We start from the raw sequence: 19,302 nt of genomic DNA, 5'->3' as shown, positions 1-19,302 counted from the left end.
AGTCGGCATTGTGCCTTTTGTATTAAATTCGGATGCAATTTCTTTGTTTCATCGGCAATAAGAAGGTCCAAGGGATACAGTAAACCTGAAGTGAAGCATCGGAATCTCAAACTGGACTCACAGGAGAGGTTCAAATCATATAAAGTTAGAGTGTCAGTCCTCTTGTACTTAAGTCGGCATTGTGCCTTTCGTATTAAATTCGGATGCAATTTCTGTGTTTCATCGTCAATAAGAAGGTCCAAGGTATACAGTAAACCTGAAGTGAAGCATCGGAATCTAAAACTGGACTCACAGGAGAGGTTCCAATCAAAGAAACTTAGTGTGTCAGTCCTCTTGTACTTAAGTCGGCATTGTGCATTTTGTATTAAATTCGGATGCAATTTCTGTGTTTCATCGTCAATATGAAGGTCCAAGTGTTACAGTAAACCTGAAGTCAAGCATCGAAATCTAAAACAGCACTCACAGGAGAAGTTCAAATCGTAGAATGTTAGAGTGTCAGTGCTCCTGTACTTAAGTCAGCATTGTGCCTTTTGTATTAAATTCGGATGCAATTTCTGTGTTTCATCGTCAATAAGAAGGTCCAAGGGTTACAGTAAACCTGAAGTCAAGCATCGAAATCTAAAACTGCACTCACAGGAGAGGTTCAAATCGTAGAAAGTTAGAGTGTTAGTCCTCTTGTACTTAAGTCGGCATTGTGCCTTTTGTATTAAATTCGAATGCAATTTCTGTGTTTCACCGTCAATAAGAATGTCCAAGGGTTACAGTAAACCTGAAGTGAAGCATCGGTATCTAAAACTGGACCCACGGAAGAGGTTCAAATAATGGAAAGTTAGAGTGTCAGTCCTCTTGTACTTAAGTCGGCATTGTGCATTTTGTATTAAATTCGGATGCAATTTCTGTGATTCATCGTTAATAAGAAGGTCCAAGGGATACAGTAAACCTGAAGTGAAGCATCGGAATCAAAAACTGGACTCTCAGGAGAGGTTCAAATCATAGAAAGTTAGGGTGTCAGTCCTCTTGTACTTATGTCGCCATTGTGCCTTTTGTATTAAATACGGATGCATTTTCTGTGTTTCATCGTCAATAAGAAGGTCCAAGGGAGACAGTAAACCTGAAGTCAAGAATCGAAATCTAAAACTGCACTCACAGGAGAGGTTCAAATCGTAGAAAGTTAGAGTGTTAGTCCTCTTGTACTTAAGTCGGCATTGTGCCTTTTGTATTAAATTCGAATGCAATTTCTGTGTTTCACCGTCAATAAGAATGTCCAAGTGTTACAGTAAACCTGAAGTGAAGCATCGGTATCTAAAACTGGACCCACGGAAGAGGTTCAAATAATAGAAAGTTAGAGTGTCAGTCCTCTTGTACTTAAGTCGGCATTGTGCCTTTTGTATTAAATTTGGATGCAATTTCAGTGTTTCATTGTCAATATGAAGGTCCAAGGGATACAGTAAACCTGAAGTGAAGCATCAGAATCTAGAACTGGACTCACAGGAGAGGTTCAAATCGTAGAAAGTTAGAGTGTTAGTCCTCTTGTACTTAAGTCGGCATTGTGCCTTTTGTATTTTATTCGGATGCAATTTCTGTGTTTCATCGTGAATAAGAACTTCCAAGGGATACAGTAAACCTGAAATGAAGCATCGGAATCTAAAACTTGACTCACAGGAGAGATTCAAACCATAGAAAGTTAGAGTGTCATTCCTCTTGTACTTAAGTCGGCATTGTGCCTTTCGTATTAAATACGGATGCAATTTCTGTGTTTCATCGTCAATAAGAAGGTCCAAGGGATACAGTTAACTTGAAGTGAAGCATCGGAGTCTAAAAGTGGACTCACAGGAGAGGTTCAAATCATAAAAAGTTAAGTCGGCATTGTGCCTTTTGTATTAAATTCGGATGCAATTTCTGTGTTTCATCGTCAATAAGAAGGTCCAAGGGATACATTAAACTTGAGGTGAAGCATCAGAATCTAAAACTGGACTCACAGGGGAGGTTCAAATCATAGAAAGTTAGAGTGTCAGTCCTCTTGTACTTAAGTCGGCATTGTGCATTTTGTATTAAATTCGGATGCAATTTCTGTGTTTCATCGTCAATAAGAAGGTCCAAGGTATACAGTAAACCTGAAGTGAAGCATCGGAATCTAAAACTGGACTCACAGGAGAGGTTCCAATCAAAGAAACTTAGTGTGTCAGTCCTCTTGTACTTAAGTCGGCATTGTGCATTTTGTATTAAATTCGGATGCAATTTCTGTGTTTCATCATCAATATGAAGGTCCAAGTGTTACAGTAAACCTGAAGTCAAGCATCGAAATCTAAAACAGCACTCACAGGAGAAGTTCAAATCGTAGAATGTTAGAGTGTCAGTGCTCCTGTACTTAAGTCAGCATTGTGCCTTTTGTATTAAATTCGGATGCAATTTCTGTGTTTCATCGTCAATAAGAAGGTCCAAGGGTTACAGTAAACCTGAAGTCAAGCATCGAAATCTAAAACTGCACTCACAGGAGAGGTTCAAATCGTAGAAAGTTAGAGTGTTAGTCCTCTTGTACTTAAGTCGGCATTGTGCCTTTTGTATTAAATTCGAATGCAATTTCTGTGTTTCACCGTCAATAAGAATGTCCAAGGGTTACAGTAAACCTGAAGTGAAGCATCGGTATCTAAAACTGGACCCACGGAAGAGGTTCAAATAATGGAAAGTTAGAGTGTCAGTCCTCTTGTACTTAAGTCGGCATTGTGCATTTTGTATTAAATTCGGATGCAATTTCTGTGATTCATCGTTAATAAGAAGGTCCAAGGGATACAGTAAACCTGAAGTGAAGCATCGGAATCAAAAACTGGACTCTCAGGAGAGGTTCAAATCATAGAAAGTTAGGGTGTCAGTCCTCTTGTACTTATGTCGCCATTGTGCCTTTTGTATTAAATACGGATGCATTTTCTGTGTTTCATCGTCAATAAGAAGGTCCAAGGGAGACAGTAAACCTGAAGTCAAGAATCGAAATCTAAAACTGCACTCACAGGAGAGGTTCAAATCGTAGAAAGTTAGAGTGTTAGTCCTCTTGTACTTAAGTCGGCATTGTGCCTTTTGTATTAAATTCGAATGCAATTTCTGTGTTTCACCGTCAATAAGAATGTCCAAGGGTTACAGTAAACCTGAAGTGAAGCATCGGTATCTAAAACTGGACCCACGGAAGAGGTTCAAATAATAGAAAGTTAGAGTGTCAGTCCTCTTGTACTTAAGTCGGCATTGTGCCTTTTGTATTAAATTTGGATGCAATTTCAGTGTTTCATTGTCAATATGAAGGTCCAAGAGATACAGTAAACTTGAAGTGAAGCATCAGAATCTAGAACTGGACTCACAGGAGAGGTTCAAATCGTAGAAAGTTAGAGTGTTAGTCCTCTTGTACTTAAGTCGGCATTGTGCCTTTTGTATTTTATTCGGATGCAATTTCTGTGTTTCATCGTGAATAAGAACTTCCAAGGGATACAGTAAACCTGAAATGAAGCATCGGAATCTAAAACTTGACTCACAGGAGAGATTCAAACCATAGAAAGTTAGAGTGTCATTCCTCTTGTACTTAAGTCGGCATTGTGCCTTTCGTATTAAATACGGATGCAATTTCTGTGTTTCATCGTCAATAAGAAGGTCCAAGGGATACAGTTAACTTGAAGTGAAGCATCGGAGTCTAAAAGTGGACTCACAGGAGAGGTTCAAATCTTAAAAAGTTAAGTCGGCATTGTGCCTTTTGTATTAAATTCGGATGCAATTTCTGTGTTTCATCGTCAATAAGAAGGTCCAAGGGATACATTAAACTTGAGGTGAAGCATCAGAATCTAAAACTGGACTCACAGGGGAGGTTCAAATCATAGAAAGTTAGAGTGTCAGTCCTCTTGTACTTAAGTCGGCATTGTGCATTTTGTATTAAATTCGGATGCAATTTCTGTGTTTCATCGTCAATAAGAAGGTCCAAGGGATACAGTAAAACTGAAGTGAAGCATCGTAATCTAAAACTGTACTCACAGTAGAGGTTCAAATCATAGAGAGTTAGGGTGTCAGTCCTCTTGTACTTAAGTCGGCATTGTGCATTTTGTATTAAATTCGGATGCAATTTCTGTGTTTCAAGGTCAATATGAAAGTCCAAGTGTTACAGTAAACCTGAAGTCAAGCATCGAAATCTAAAACTGCACTCACAGGAGAGGTTCAAATCGTAGAAAGTTAGAGTGTTAGTCCTCTTGTACTTATGTCGGCGTTGTGCCTTTTGTATTAAATACGGATGCAATTTCTGTGTTTCATCGTCAATAAGAAGGTCCAAGGGATACTGCAAACCTGAAGTGAAGAATCGGAATCTAAAACTGAACTCACAGGAGACGTTCAAATCATAGAAAGTTAGAGAGTCAGTCCTCTTGTATTAAGTCGGCATTGTGCCTTTCGTATTAAATTCGGATGCAATATCTGTGTTTCATCGTCAATAAGAAGGTCCAAGGGATACAGTAAACCTGAAGTGAAGCATCAGAATCTAAAACTGGACTCACAGAAGAGGTTCAAATCATAGGAAGTTAGAGTGTCAGTCCTCTTGTACTTAAGTCGGCATTGTGCCTTTTGTATTAAATTCGGATGCAATTTCTTTGTTTCATCGTCAATAAGAAGGTCCAAGGGATACAGTAAACCTGAAGTGAAGCATCGGAATCTCAAACTGGACTCACAGGAGAGGCTCAAATCATATAAAGTTAGAGTGTCAGTCCTCTTGTACTTAAGTCGGCATTGTGCCTTTTGTATTAAATTCGGATGCAATTTCTGGGTTTCATCGTCAATAAGAAGGTCCAAGCGATACAGTAAACCTGAAGTGAAGCATCGGAATCTAAAACTGGACTTACAGGTGAGGTTGAAATCATAGAAAGTTAGAGTGTCAGTCCACTTGTACTTAAGTCGGCATTGTGCCTTTTGTATTAAATTTGGATGCAATTTCTGTGTTTCATCGTCAATAAGAAGGTCCAAGGGATACAGTAAACCTGAAGTGAAGCATCGGAATCTAAAACTGGACTCACAGGAGAGGTTCAAATCATCGAAAGTTAGGGTGTCAGTCCTCTTGTACTTAAGTCGGCATTGTGCCTTTTGTATTAAATTCGGATGCATTTTCTGTGTTTCACCGTCAATAAGAATGTCCAAGGTTTACAGTAAACCTGAAGTGAAGCATCGGAAGCTAAAACTGGAATCACGGAAGAAGTTCAAATCATAGAAAGTTAGAGTGTCAGTCCTCTTGTACTTAAGTCGGCATTGTGCATTTTGTATTAAATTCGGATGCAATTTCTGTGTTTCATCGTTAATAAGAAGGTCCAATGGGATACAGTAAAACTGAAGTGAAGCATCGGAATCTAAAACTGGACTCACAGGAGAGGTTCAAATCATCGAAAGTTAGGGTGTCAGTCCTCTTGTACTTAAGTCGGCATTGTGCCTTTTGTATTAAATTCGGATGCAATTTCTTTGTTTCATCGGCAATAAGAAGGTCCAAGGGATACAGTAAACCTGAAGTGAAGCATCGGAATCTAAAACTAGTCTCACAGGAGAGGTTCAAATCATATAAAGTTAGAGTGTCAGTCCTCTTGTACTTAAGTCGGCATTGTGCCTTTCGTATTAAATTCGGATGCAATTTCTGTGTTTCATCGTCAATAAGAAGGTCCAAGGTATACAGTAAACCTGAAGTGAAGCATCGGAATCTAAAACTGGACTCACAGGAGAGGTTCCAATCAAAGAAACTTAGTGTGTCAGTCCTCTTGTACTTAAGTCGGCATTGTGCATTTTGTATTAAATTCGGATGCAATTTCTGTGTTTCATCGTCAATATGAAGGTCCAAGTGTTACAGTAAACCTGAAGTCAAGCATCGAAATCTAAAACAGCACTCACAGGAGAAGTTCAAATCGTAGAATGTTAGAGTGTCAGTCCTCCTGTACTTAAGTCAGCATTGTGCCTTTTGTATTAAATTCGGATGCAATTTCTGTGTTTCATCGTCAATAAGAAGGTCCAAGGGTTACAGTAAACCTGAAGTCAAGCATCGAAATCTAAAACTGCACTAACAGGAGAGGTTCAAATCGTAGAAAGTTAGAGTGTTAGTCCTCTTGTACTTAAGTCGGCATTGTGCCTTTTGTACTAAATTCGAATGCAATTTCTGTGTTTCACCGTCAATAGGAATGTCCAAGGGTTACAGTAAACCTGAAGTGAAGCATCGGTATCTAAAACTGGACCCACGGAAGAGGTTCAAATAATAGGAAGTTAGAGTGTCAGTCCTCTTGTACTTAAGTCTGCATTGTGCATTTTGTATTAAATTCGGATGCAATTTCTGTGTTTCATCGTTAATAAGAAGGTCCAAGGGATACAGTAAACCTGAAGTGAAGCATCGGAATCAAAAACTGGACTCTCAGGAGAGGTTCAAATCATGGAAGTTAGAGTGTCAGTCCTCTTGTACTTATGTCGGCATTGTGCCTTTTGTATTAAATACGGATGCAATTTCTGTGTTTCATCGTCAATAAGAAGGTCCAAGGGAGACAGTAAACCTGAAGTCAAGAATCGAAATCTAAAACTGCACTCACAGGAGAGGTTCAAATCGTAGGAAGTTAGAGTGTTAGTCCTCTTTTACTTAAGTCGGCATTGTGCCTTTTGTATTAAATTCGAATGCAATTTCTGTGTTTCACCGTCAATAAGAATGTCCAAGGGTTACAGTAAACCTGAAGTGAAGCATCGGTATCTAAAACTGGACCCACGGAAGAGGTTCAAATAATAGAAAGTTAGAGTGTCAGTCCTCTTGTACTTAAGTCGGCATTGTGCCTTTTGTATTAAATTTGGATGCAATTTCAGTGTTTCATTGTCAATATGAAGGTCCAAGGGATACAGTAAACCTGAAGTGAAGCATCAGAATCTAGAACTGGACTCACAGGAGAGGTTCAAATCGTAGAAAGTTAGAGTGTTAGTCCTCTTGTACTTAAGTCGGCATTGTGCCTTTTGTATTTTATTCGGATGCAATTTCTGTGTTTCACGTGAATAAGAACTTCCAAGGGATACAGTAAACCTGAAATGAAGCATCGGAAACTAAAACTTGACTCACAGGAGAGATTCAAACCAAAGAAAGTTAGAGTGTCATTCCTCTTGTACTTAAGTCGGCATTGTGCCTTTCGTATTAAATACGGATGCAATTTCTGTGTTTCATCGTCAATAAGAAGGTCCAAGGGATACAGTTAACTTGAAGTGAAGCATCGGAGTCTAAAAGTGGACTCACAGGAGAGGTTCAAATCATAAAAAGTTAAGTCGGCATTGTGCCTTTTGTATTAAATTCGGATGCAATTTCTGTGTTTCATCGTCAATAAGAAGGTCCAAGGGATACATTAAACCTGAGGTGAAGCATCAGAATCTAAAACTGGACTCACAGGGGAGGTTCAAATCATAGAAAGTTAGAGTGTCAGTCCTCTTGTACTTAAGTCGGCATTGTGCATTTTGTATTAAATTCGGATGCAATTTCTGTGTTTCATCGACAATAAGAAGGTCCAAGGGATACAGTAAAACTGAAGTGAAGCATCGTAATCTAAAACTGTACTCACAGTAGAGGTTCAAATCGTAGAGAGTTAGAGTGTCAGTCCTCTTGTACTTAAGTCGGCATTGTGCATTTTGTATTAAATTCGGATGCAATTTCTGTGTTCCATCGTCAATAAGATGGTCCAAGGGATACAGTAAACCTTAAGTGAAGCATAGGAATCTAAAACTTGACTCACAAGAGAGGTTCCAATCATAGAGGGTTAGAGTGTCAGTCCTCTTGTACTTAAGTCGGCATTGTGCCTTTTGTATTATATTCGGATTCAATTTCTGTGTTTCATCGTCAATATGAAGGTCCAAGGGTTACAGTAAACCTGAAGTCAAGCATCGAAATCTAAAACTGCACTCACAGGAGAGGTTCAAATCGTAGAATGTTAGAGTGTCAGTCCCCTTGTACTTAAGTCGGCATTGTGCCTTTTGTATTAAATTCGGATGCAATTTCTGTGTTTCATCGTCAATAACAAGGTCCAAGGGATAGAGTAAACGTGAAGTGAAGCATCGGAATCTAAAACTGGACTCACAGGAGAGGTTCCAATCATAGAGCGTTAGAGTGTCAGTCATCTTGTACTTAAGTCGGCATTGTGCATTTTGTATTAAATACGGATGCAATTTCTGTGTTTCATCGTCAATAAGAAGGTCCAAGGGATACAGTAAACCTGAAGTGAAGCATCGGAATCTAAAACTGGACTCACAGGAGAGATCCCAATCATAGAGATTTAGAGTGTCAGTCCTCTTGTACTTACGTCGGCATTGTGCCTTTTGTATTAAATTCGGATGCAATTTCTGTGTTTCATCGTCAATAAGAAGGTCCAAGGGTTACAGTAAACCTGAAGTCAAGCATCGAAATCTAAAACTGCACTCACAGGAGAGGTTCAAATCGTAGAAAGTTAGAGTGTCAGTACTCTTGTACTTAAGTCGGCATTGTGCCTTTTGTATTAAATTCGGATGCAATTTCTGTGTTTCACCGATAATAAGAATGTCCAAGGGTTACAGTAAACCTGAATTGGAGCATCGGAATCTAAAACTGGACCCACGGAAGAGGTTCAAATCGTAGAAAGTTAGAGTGTCAGTCCTCTTGTACTTAAGTCGGCATTGTGCATTTTGTATTAAATTCGGATGCAATTTCTGTGTTTCATCGTTAATAAGAAGGTCCAAGGGATAGAGTACACCTGAAGTGAGGCATCGGAATCAAAAACTGGACTCTCAGGAGATGTTCAAATCATAGAAAATTAGAGTGTCAGTCCACTTGTACTTAAGTCGGCATTGTGCCTTTTGTATTAAATATGGATGCAATTTCAGTGTTTCATCGTCAATAAGAAGGTCCAAGGGATACAGTAAACCTGAAGTGAAGCATCAGAATCTAGAACTGGACTCACAGGAATGGTTCAAATCATAGAATGTTAGAGTGTCAATCCTCTTGTACTTATGTCGGCGTTGTGCCTTTTGTATTAAATACGGATGCAATTTCTGTGTTTCATCGTCAATAAGAAGGTCCAAGGGATACAGTAAACCTGAAGGGAAGAATCGGAATCTAAAAATGAACTCACAGGAGAGGTTCAAATCATAGAAAGTTAGAGTGTCAGTCCTCTTGTACTTAAGTCGGCATTGTGCCTTTCGTATTAAATTCGGATGCAATTTCTGTGTTTCATCGTCAATAAGAAGGTCCAAGGGATACAGTAAACCTGAAGTGAAGCATCGGAATCTCAAACTGGGCTCACAGGAGAGGTTCAAATCATATTAAGTTAGAGTGTCAGTCCTCTTGTACTTAAGTTGGCATTGTGCCTTTTGTATTAAATTCGGATGCAATTTCTGTGTTTCATCGTCAATAAGAAGGTCCAAGCGATACAGTAAACCTGAAGTAAAGCATCGGAATCTAAAACTGGACTTACAGGAGAGGTTGAAATCACAGAAAGTTAGAGTGTCAGTTCACTTGTACTTAAGTCGGCATTGTGCCTTTTGTATTAAATTTGGATGCAATTTCTGTGTTTCATCGTCAATAAGAAGGTCCAAGGGATACAGTAAACCTGAAGTGAAGCATCGGAATCTAAAACTGGACTCACAGGAGAGGTTCAAATCACCGAAAGTTAGGGTGTCAGTCCTCTTGTACTTAAGTCGGCATTGTGCCTTTTGTATTAAATTCGGATGCAATTTCTGTGTTTCATCGTCAATAAGAAGGTCCAAGGGATACAGTAAATATGAAGTGAAACATCGGAATCTAAAACTGGACACACAGGAGAGGTTTAAATCATCGAAAGTTAGAGTGTCAGTCCTCTTGTACTTAAGTCGGCATTGTGCCATTTTCGTTAAATTCGGATGCCATTTCTGTGTTTCATCGTCAATAAGAAGGTCTAAGGGATACAGTAAACCTTAAGTGAAGCATCGGAATCTAAAACTGGACTCACAGGAGAGGTTTAAATAATCGAAATTAAGAGTGTCAGTCCTCTCGTACTTAAGTCGGCATTGTGCCTTTTGTATTAAATTCGGATGCAATTTCTGTGTTTCATCGTCAATAACAAGGTCCAAGGGATACAGTAAACGTGAAGTGAAGAATCGGAATCTAAAACTGGACTCACAGGAGAGGTTCCAATCATAGAGAGTTAGAGTGTCAGTCCTCTTGTACTTAAGTCGGCATTGTGCCTTTTGTATTAAATTCAGATGCAATTTCTGTGTTTCATCGTCAATAAGAAGGTCCAAGGGTTACAGTAAACCTGAAGTCAAGCATCGAAATCTAAAACTGCACTCACAGGAGAGGTTTAAATCGTAGAATTTAGAGTGTCAGTCCTCTTGTACTTTAGTCGGCATTGTGCCTTTTGTATTAAATTCGGATGCAATTTCTGTGTTTCACCGCCAATAAGAATGTCCAAGGGTTACTGTAAACCTGAAGTGAAGCATCGGAACTAAAACTGGACCCACGGAAGAGGTTCAAATCATAGAAAGTTAGAGTGTCAGTCCTCTTGTACTTAAGTCGGCATTGTGCATTTAGTATTAAATTCGGATGCAATTTCTGTGTTTCATCGTTAATAAGAAGGTCCAAGGGATACAGTAAACCTGAAGTGAAGAATCGGAATCTAAAACTGAACTCACAGGAGAGGTTCAAATCATAGAAAGTTAGAGTGTCAGTCCTCTTGTACTTAAGTCGGCATTGTGCCTTTCGTATTAAATTCGGATGCAATTTCTGTGTTTCATCGTCAATAAGAAGGTGCAAGGGATACAGTAAACCTGAAGTGAAGCATCAGAATCTAAAACTGGATTCACAGAAGAGGTTCAAATCATAGAAAGTTAGAGTGTCAGTCCACTTGTACTTAAGTCGGCATTGTGCCTTTTGTATTAAATTTGGATGCAATTTCTGTGTTTCATCGTCAGTAAGAAGGTCCAAGGGATACAGTAAACCTTAAGTGAAGCATCGGAATCTAAAACTGGACTCACAGGAGAGGTTCAAATCATCGAAGGTTAATGTGTCAGTCCTCTTGTACTTAAGTCGGCATTGTGCCTTTTGTATTAAATTCGGATGCAATTTCTGTGTTTTATCGTCAATATGAAGGTCCAAGGGATATGGTAAACCTGAAGTGAAGCATCGGAATCTAAAACTGGAATCACAGGAGAGGTTTAAATCATCGAAAGTTAGAGTGTCAGTCCTCTTGTACTTAAGTCGGCATTGTGCCATTTTCATTAAATTCGTATGCAATTTCTGTGTTTCATCGTCAATAAGAAGGTCTAAGGGATACAGTAAACCTGAAGTGAAGCATCGGAATCTAAAACTGGACTCACAGGAGAGGTTCAAATCATAGAGAGTTAGAGTGTCAGTCCACTTGTACGTAAGTCTGCATTCTGCCTTTTGTATTAAATTCGGATGCAATTGCTGTGTTTCATCATCAAGAAGAAGGTCCAAGGGATACAGTAAATCTGAAGTGAAGCATCGGAATCTAAAACTGGACTCACAGGAGTGGTTCAAATCATCGAAAGTTAGAGTGTCAGTCCACATGTACTTAAGTCGGTATTGTGCCTTTTGTATTAAATTCGGATGCAATTTCTGTGTTTCATCGTCAATAAGAAGGTCCAAGGGATACAGCAAACCTGAAGTGAAGCATCGGAATCTAAAACTGAACTCACAGGAGAAGTTCAAATCATAGAAAGTTAGAGTGTCAGTCCTCTTGTACTTATGACGGCATTGTGCCTTTTGTATTAAATACGGATGCAATTTCTGTGTTTCATCGTCAATAAAAAGGTCCAAGGGATACAGTAAACCTGAAGTGAAGAATCGGAATCTAAAACTGAACTCACAGGAGAGGTTCAGATCATAGAAAGTTAGAGTGTCAGTCCTCTTGTACTTAAGTCGGCATTGTGCCTTTTGTATTTTATTTGGATGCAATTTCTGTGTTTCATCGTGAATAAGAACGTCCAAGGGATACAGTAAACCTGAAGTGAAGCATCGGAATCTAAAACTGGACTCACAGGAGAGATTCAAACCATGGAAAGTTAGAGTGTCATTCCACTTGTACTTAAGTCGGCATTGTGCCTTTCGTATTAAATTCGGATGCAATTTCTGTGTTTCATCGTCAATAAGAAGGTCCAAGGGATACAGTAAACCTGAAGTGAAGCATCGGAATCTAAAAGTGGACTCACAGGAGAGGTTCAAATCATAAAAAGTTAAGTCGGCATTGTGCCTTTTGTATTAAATTCGGATGCAATTTCTGTGTTTCATCGTCAATAAGAAGGTCCAAGGGATACAGTAAACCTGAAGTGAAACATCAGAATCTAAAACTGAACTCACAGGGGAGGTTCAAATCATAGAAAGTTAGAGTGTCAGTCCTCTTGAACTTAAGTCGGCATTGTGCATTTTGTATTACATTAGGATGCAATTTCTGTGTTTCATCGTCAATATGAAGGTCCAAGGGTTACAGTAAACCTGAAGTCAAGCATCGAAATCTAAAACTGCACTCACAGGAGAGGTTCAAATCGTAGAATGTTAGAGTGTCAGTCTTCTAGTACTTAAGTCGCATTGTGCCTTTTGTATTATATTCGGATGCAATTTCTGTGTTTCATCGTCAATAATAAGGTCCAAGGCATACAGTAAACCTGAAGTGAAGCATCGGAATCTAAAACTGGACTCACAGGAGAGGTTCCAATCATAGAGAGTTAGAGTGTCAGTCCTCTTGTGCTTAACTCGGCATTGTGCCTTTTGTATTAAATTCGGATGCAATTTCTGTGTTTCATCGTCAATAAGAAGGTCCAAGGGTTACAGTAAACCTGAAGTCAAGCATCGAAATCTAAAACTGCACTCACAGGAGAGGTTCAAATCGTAGAAAGTTAGAGTGTCAGTCCTCTTGTACTTAAGTCGGCATTGTGCCGTTTGTATTAAATTCGGATGCAATTTCTGTGTTTCACCGTCAATAAGAATGTCCAAGGGTTACAGTAAACCTGTAGTGAAGCATCGGAATCTAAAACTGGACCCACGGAGGAGGTTCAAATCATAGAAAGTTAGAGTGTCAGTCCTCTTGTACTTAAGTCGGCATTGTGCATTTTGTATTAAATTCGGATGCAATTTCTGTGTTTCATCATTAATAAGAAGGTCCAAGGGATACAGTAAACCTGAAGTGAAGCATCGGAATCAAAAACTGGACTCTCAGGAGAGGTTCAAATCATAGAAAATTAGAGTTTTTTAGTCCTCATGTACTTAAGTCGGAACTGTGCCTTTTGTCTTAAATTTGGATGCGATTTCAGTGTTTCATCGTCAATAGGAAGGTCCAAGGGATACAGTAAACCTGAAGGGAAGCATCAGAATCTAGAACTGGACTCACAGGACTGGTTCAAATCATAGAAAGTTAGAGTGTCAGTCGTCTTGTACTTATGTCGGCGTTGTGCCTTTTGTATTAAATACGGATGCAATTTCTGTGTTTCATCGTCAATAAGAAGGTCCAAGGGATACAGTAAACCTGAAGTGAAGAATCGGAATCTAAAACTGAACTCACAGGAGAGGTTCAAATCATAGAAAGTTAGAGTGTCAGTCCTCTTGTACTTAAGTCGGCATTGTGCATTTTGTATTTTATTCGGATGCAATTTCTGTGTTTCATCGTGAATAAGAACGTCCAAGGGATACAGTAAACCTGAAGTGAAGCATCGTAATCTAAAACTGGACTCACAGGAGAGATTCAAACCATAGAAAGTTAGTGTGTCATTCCTCTTGTACTTAAGTCGGCATTGTGCCTTTCGTATTAAATTCGGATGCAATTTCTGTGTTTCATCGTCAATAAGAAGGTCCAAGGGATACAGTAAACCTGAAGTGAAGCATCAGAATCTAAAACTGGACTCACAGAAGAGGTTCAAATCATATAAAGTTAGTGTGTCAGTCCTCTTGTACTTAAGTCGACATTGTGCCTTTTGTATTAAATTCGGATGCAATTTCTTTGTTTCATCGTCAATAAGAAGGTCCAAGGGAGACAGTAAACCTGGAGTGAAGGATCGGAATCTCAAACTGGACTCACAGGAGAGGTTCAAATCATATAAAGTTAGAGTGTCAGTCCTCTTATACTTAAGTCTTCATTGTGCCTTTTGTATTAAATTCGGATGCAATTTCTGTGTTTCATCGTCAATAAGAAGGTCCAAGCGATACAGTAAACCTGAAGTGAAGAATCGGAATCTAAAACTGGACTTACAGGAGAGGTTGAAATCATAGAAAGTTAGAGTGTCAGTCCACTTGTACTTAAGTCGGCATTGTGCCTTTTGAATTAAATTTGGATGCAATTTCTGTGTTTCATCGTCAATAAGAAGGTCCAAGGGATACAGTAAACCTGAAGTGAAGCATCGGAATCTAAAACTGGACTCACAGGAGAGGTTTAAATCATCGAAAGTTAGAGTGTCAGTCCTCTTGTACTTAAGTCGGCATTGTGCCATTTCCATTAAATTCGGATGCAATTTCTGTGTTTCATCGTCTATAAGAAGGTCTAAGGGATACAGTAAACCTGAAGTGAAGCATCGGAATCTAAAACTGGACTCACAGGAGAGGTTTAAATCATCGAAAGTTAGAGTGTCAGTCCTCTTGTACTTGAGTTGGCATTGTGCCATTTTACATTAAATTCGGATGCAATTTCTGTGTTTCATCGTCTATAAGAAGGTCCAAGGGATACAGTAAACCTGAAGTGAAGCAGCGGAATCAAAAACATGACTCACAGGAGAGGTTCAAACCATAGAGAGTTACAGTGTCAGTCCTCTTGTACTTAAGTCGGTATTCTGCCTTTTGTATTAAATTCGGATGAAATTTCTGTGTTTCATCGTCAATAAGAAGGTCCAAGGGATACAGTGAACCTAAAGTGAAGCATCGGAAGATAAAACTGGACTCACAGGAGAGGTTCAAATCGTAGAAAGTTAGAGTGTCAGTCCTCTTGTACTTAAGTCGCATTGAGCATTTTGTATTAAATTCGGATGCAATTTCTGTGTTTCATCGTCAATAAGAAGGTCCAAGGGATACAGTAAACCTGAAGTGAAGCATCGGAATCTAAAACTGTACTCACAGTAGAGGTTCAAATCATAGAGAGTTAGAGTGTCAGTCCTCTTGTACTTAAGTCGACATTGTGCCTTTTGTATTAAATTCGGATGCAATTTCTTTGTTTCATCGTCAATAAGGAGGTCCAAGGGAGACAGTAAACCTGAAGTGAAGCATCGGAATCACAAACTGGACACACAGGAGAGGTTCAAATCATATAAAGTTAGAGTGTCAGTCCTCTTATACCTAAGTCGGCATTGTGCCTTTTGTATTAAATTCGGATGCAATTTCTGTGGTTCATCGTCAATAAGAAGGTCTAAGCGATAGAGTTAACCTGAAGTGAAGCATCGGAATCTAAAACTGGACTTACAGGAGAGGTTGAAATAATAGAAAGTTAGAGTGTCAGTCCACTTGTACTTAAGTCAGCATTGTGCCTTTTGTATTAAATTTGGATGCAATTTCTTTGTTTCATCGTCAATAAGAAGGTCCAAGGGATACAGTAAACCTGAAGTCAAGCATCGGAATCTAAAACTGGACCCACAGGAGAGGTTCAAATCATCAAAAGTTAGGGTGTCAGTCCTCTTGTACTTATGTCGGCATTGTGCCTTTTGTATTAAATTCGGATGCAATTTCTGTGTTTCATCGTCAATAAGTAGGTCCAAGGGATACAGTAAACCTGAAGTGAAGCATCGGAATCTAAAACTGGACTCACAGGAGAGGTTTAAATCATCGAAAGTTAGAGTGTCAGTCCTCTTGTACTTAAGTCGGCATTGTGCCATTTTCATTTAATTCGGATGCAATTTCTGTGTTTCATCGTCTATAAGAAGGTCTAAGGGATACAGTAAACCTGAAGTGAAGCATCGGAATCCAAAACTGGACTCACAGGAGAGGTTCAAATCATAGAGAGTTAGAGTGTCAGTCCACTTGTACGTAAGTCAGCATTCTGCCTTTTGTATTAAATTCGAATGCAATTGCTGTGTTTCATCTTCAATAAGAAGGTCCAAGGGATACAGTAAATCTGAAGTGAAGCATCGGAATCTAAAACTGGACTCACAGGAGTGGTTCAAATCATCGAAAGTTAGAGTGTCAGTCCTCTTGTACTTAAGTCGGTATTGAGCCTTTTGTATTACATTCGGATGCAATTTCTGTGTTTCATCGTCAATATGAAGGTCCAAGGTTTACAGTAAACCTGAAGTCAAGCATCGAAATCTAAAACTGCACTGACAGGAGAGGTTCAAATCGTAGAATGTTAGATTGTCAGTCCTCTTGTACTTAAGTCTGCATTGTGCCTTTTGTATTAAATTCGGATGCAATTTCTGTGTTTCATCGTCAATAACAAGGTCCAAGGGATACAGTAAACATGAAGTGAAGCATCGGAATCTAAAACTGGGCTCACAGGAGAGGTTCCAATAATAGAGAGTTACAGTGTCAGTCCTCTTGTACTTAAGTCGGCATTGTGCCTTTTGTATTAAATTCGGATGCAATTTCTGTGTTTCATCGTCAATAAGAAGGTCCAAGTGTTACTGTAAACCTGAAGTCAAGCATCGAAATCTAAAACTGCACTCACAGGAGAGGTTCAAATCGTAGAAAGTTAGAGTGTCAGTCCTCTTGTACTTAAGTCGGGATTGTGCCTTTTGTATTAAATTCGGATGCAATTTCTGTGTTTCACCGTCAATAAGAATGTCCAAGGGTTACAGTAAACCTGTAGTGAAGCATCAGAATCTAAAACTGGACCCACGGAAGAGGTTCAAATCATAGAAAGTTAGAGTGTCAGTCCACTTGTACTTAAGTCGGCATTGTGCATTTTGTATTAAATTCGGATGCTATTTCTGTGTTTCATCGTTAATAAGAAGGTCCAAGGGATACAGTAAACCTGTAGTCAAGCATCGGAACCAAAAACTGGACTCTCAGGAGAGGATCAAATCATAGAAATTTAGAGTGTCAGTCCTCTTGTACTTAAGTCGGAATTGTGCCTTTTGTATTAAATTTGGATGCAATTTCAGTGTTTCATCGTCAATAAGAAGGTCCAAGGGATACAGTAAACCTGAAGTGAAGCATCAGAATCTAGAACTGGACTCACAGGAATGGTTCAAATCGTAGAAAGTTAGAGTGTCAGTCCTCTTATACTTATGTCGGCGTTGTGCCTTTTGTATTAAATACGGATGCAATTTCTGTGTTTCATCGTCAATAAGAAGGTCCAAGGGATACAGTAAACCTGAAGTGAAGAATCGGATTCTAAAACTGAACTCACAGGAGAGGATCAAATCATAGAAAGTTAGAGTGTCAGTCCTCTTGTACTTATGGCGGCATTGTGCCTTTTGTATTTTATTCGGTTGCAATTTCTGTGTTTCATCGTGAATAAGAACGTCCAAGGGATACAGTAAACCTGAAGTGAAGCATCGGAATCTAAAACTGGACTCACAGGTGAGATTCAAACCATAGAATGTTAGAGTGTCATTCCACTTGTACTTAAGTCGGCATTGTGCCTTTTGTATTAAATTCGGATGCAATTTCTGTGTTTCATCGTCAATAAGAAGGTCCAAGGGATACAGTAAACCTGAAGTGAAGCATCAGAATCTAAAACTGGACTCACAGGAGAGGTTCAAATCATATAAAGTTAGAGTGTCAGTCCTCTTGTACTTAAGTCGGCATTGTGCCTTTTGTATTAAATTCGGATGCAATTTCTGTGATTCATCGTCAATAAGAAGGTCCAAGCGATACAGTAAACCTGAAGTGAAGCATCGGAATCTAAAACTGGACTTACAGGAGAGGTTGAAATCATAGAAAGTTAGAGTGTCAGTCCACTTGTACTTAAGTCGGCATTGTGCCTTTTGTATTAAATTTGGATGCAATTTCTGTGTTTCATCGTCAATATGAAGGTCCAAGGGATACAGTAAACCTGAAGTGAAGCATCGGAATCTAAAACTGGACTTACAGGAGAGGTTCAAATCATCGAAAGTTAGGGTGTCAGTCCTCTTGTACTTGAGTCGGCATTGTGCCTTTTGTATTAAATTCGGATGCAATTTCTGTGTTTCATTGCCAATAAGAAGGTCCAAGGGATACAGTAAACCTGAAGTGAAGCATCGGAATCTAAAACTGGACTCACAGGAGAGGTTTAAATCATCGAAAGTTAGAGTGTCAGTCCTCTTGTACTTAAGTCGGCATTGTGCCATTTTCATTAAATTCGGATGCAATTTCTGTGTTTCATCGTCAATAAGAAGGTCTAAGGGATACAGCAAACCTGAAGTGAAGCATCGGAATCTAAAACTGGACTCACAGGAGAGGTTGAAATCATAGAGTGTTAGAGTGTCACTCCACTTGTATGTAAGTCAGCATTCTGCCTTTTGTATTAAATTCGGATGCAATTGCTGTGTTTCATCATCAATAAGAAGGTCCAAGGGATACAGTAAACCTGAAGTGAAGCAGCGGAATCAAAAACATGACTCACATTAGAGGTTCAAACCATAGAGAGTTACAGTGTCAGTCCTCTTGTACTTAAGTCGGTATTCTGCCTTTTGTATTAAATTCGGATGAAATTTCTGTGTTTCATCGTCAATAAGAAGGTCCCAGGGATACAGTGAACCTAAAGTGAAGCATCGGAAGATAAAACTGGACTCACAGGAGAGGTTCAAATCGTAGAGAGTTAGAGTGTCAGTCCTTTTGTATTAAATTCGGATGCAATTTCTGTGTTTCATCGTCAATAAGAAGGTCCAAGGGATACAGTAAACCTGAAGTGAAGCATCGGAATCTCAAAGTGGACTCACAGGAGAGGTTCAAATCATATAAAGTTAAGTCGGCATTGTGCCTTTTGTATTAAATTCGGATGCAATTTCTGTGTTTCATCGTCAATAAGAATGTCCAAGGGATACAGTAAACCTGAATTGAAGCAACAGAATCTAAAACTGGACTCACAGGGGAGGTTCAAATCATAGAAAGTTAGAGTGTCAGTCCTCTTGTACTTAAGTCGGCATTGAGCATTTTGTATTAAATTCGGATGCAATTTCTGTGTTTCATCGTCAATAAGAAGGTCCAAGCGATAGAGTAAACCTGAAGTGAAGCATCGGAATCTAATACTGGACTTACAGGAGAGGTTGAAATCATAGAAAGTTAGAGTGTCAGTCCACATGTACTTAAGTCGGCATTGTGCCTTTTGTATTAAATTTGGATGCAATTTCTGTGTTTCATCGTCAATAAGAAGGTCCAAGGGATACAGTAAACCTGAAGTGAAGCATCGGAATCTAAAACTGGACTCACAG

Source organism: Schistocerca americana, chromosome 10 (genome assembly GCF_021461395.2).
Source record: "Schistocerca americana isolate TAMUIC-IGC-003095 chromosome 10, iqSchAmer2.1, whole genome shotgun sequence".
NCBI classification, from domain to species: Eukaryota; Metazoa; Arthropoda; class Insecta; order Orthoptera; family Acrididae; genus Schistocerca; species Schistocerca americana.
Note: the sequence above shows the minus strand (reverse complement) of the source record.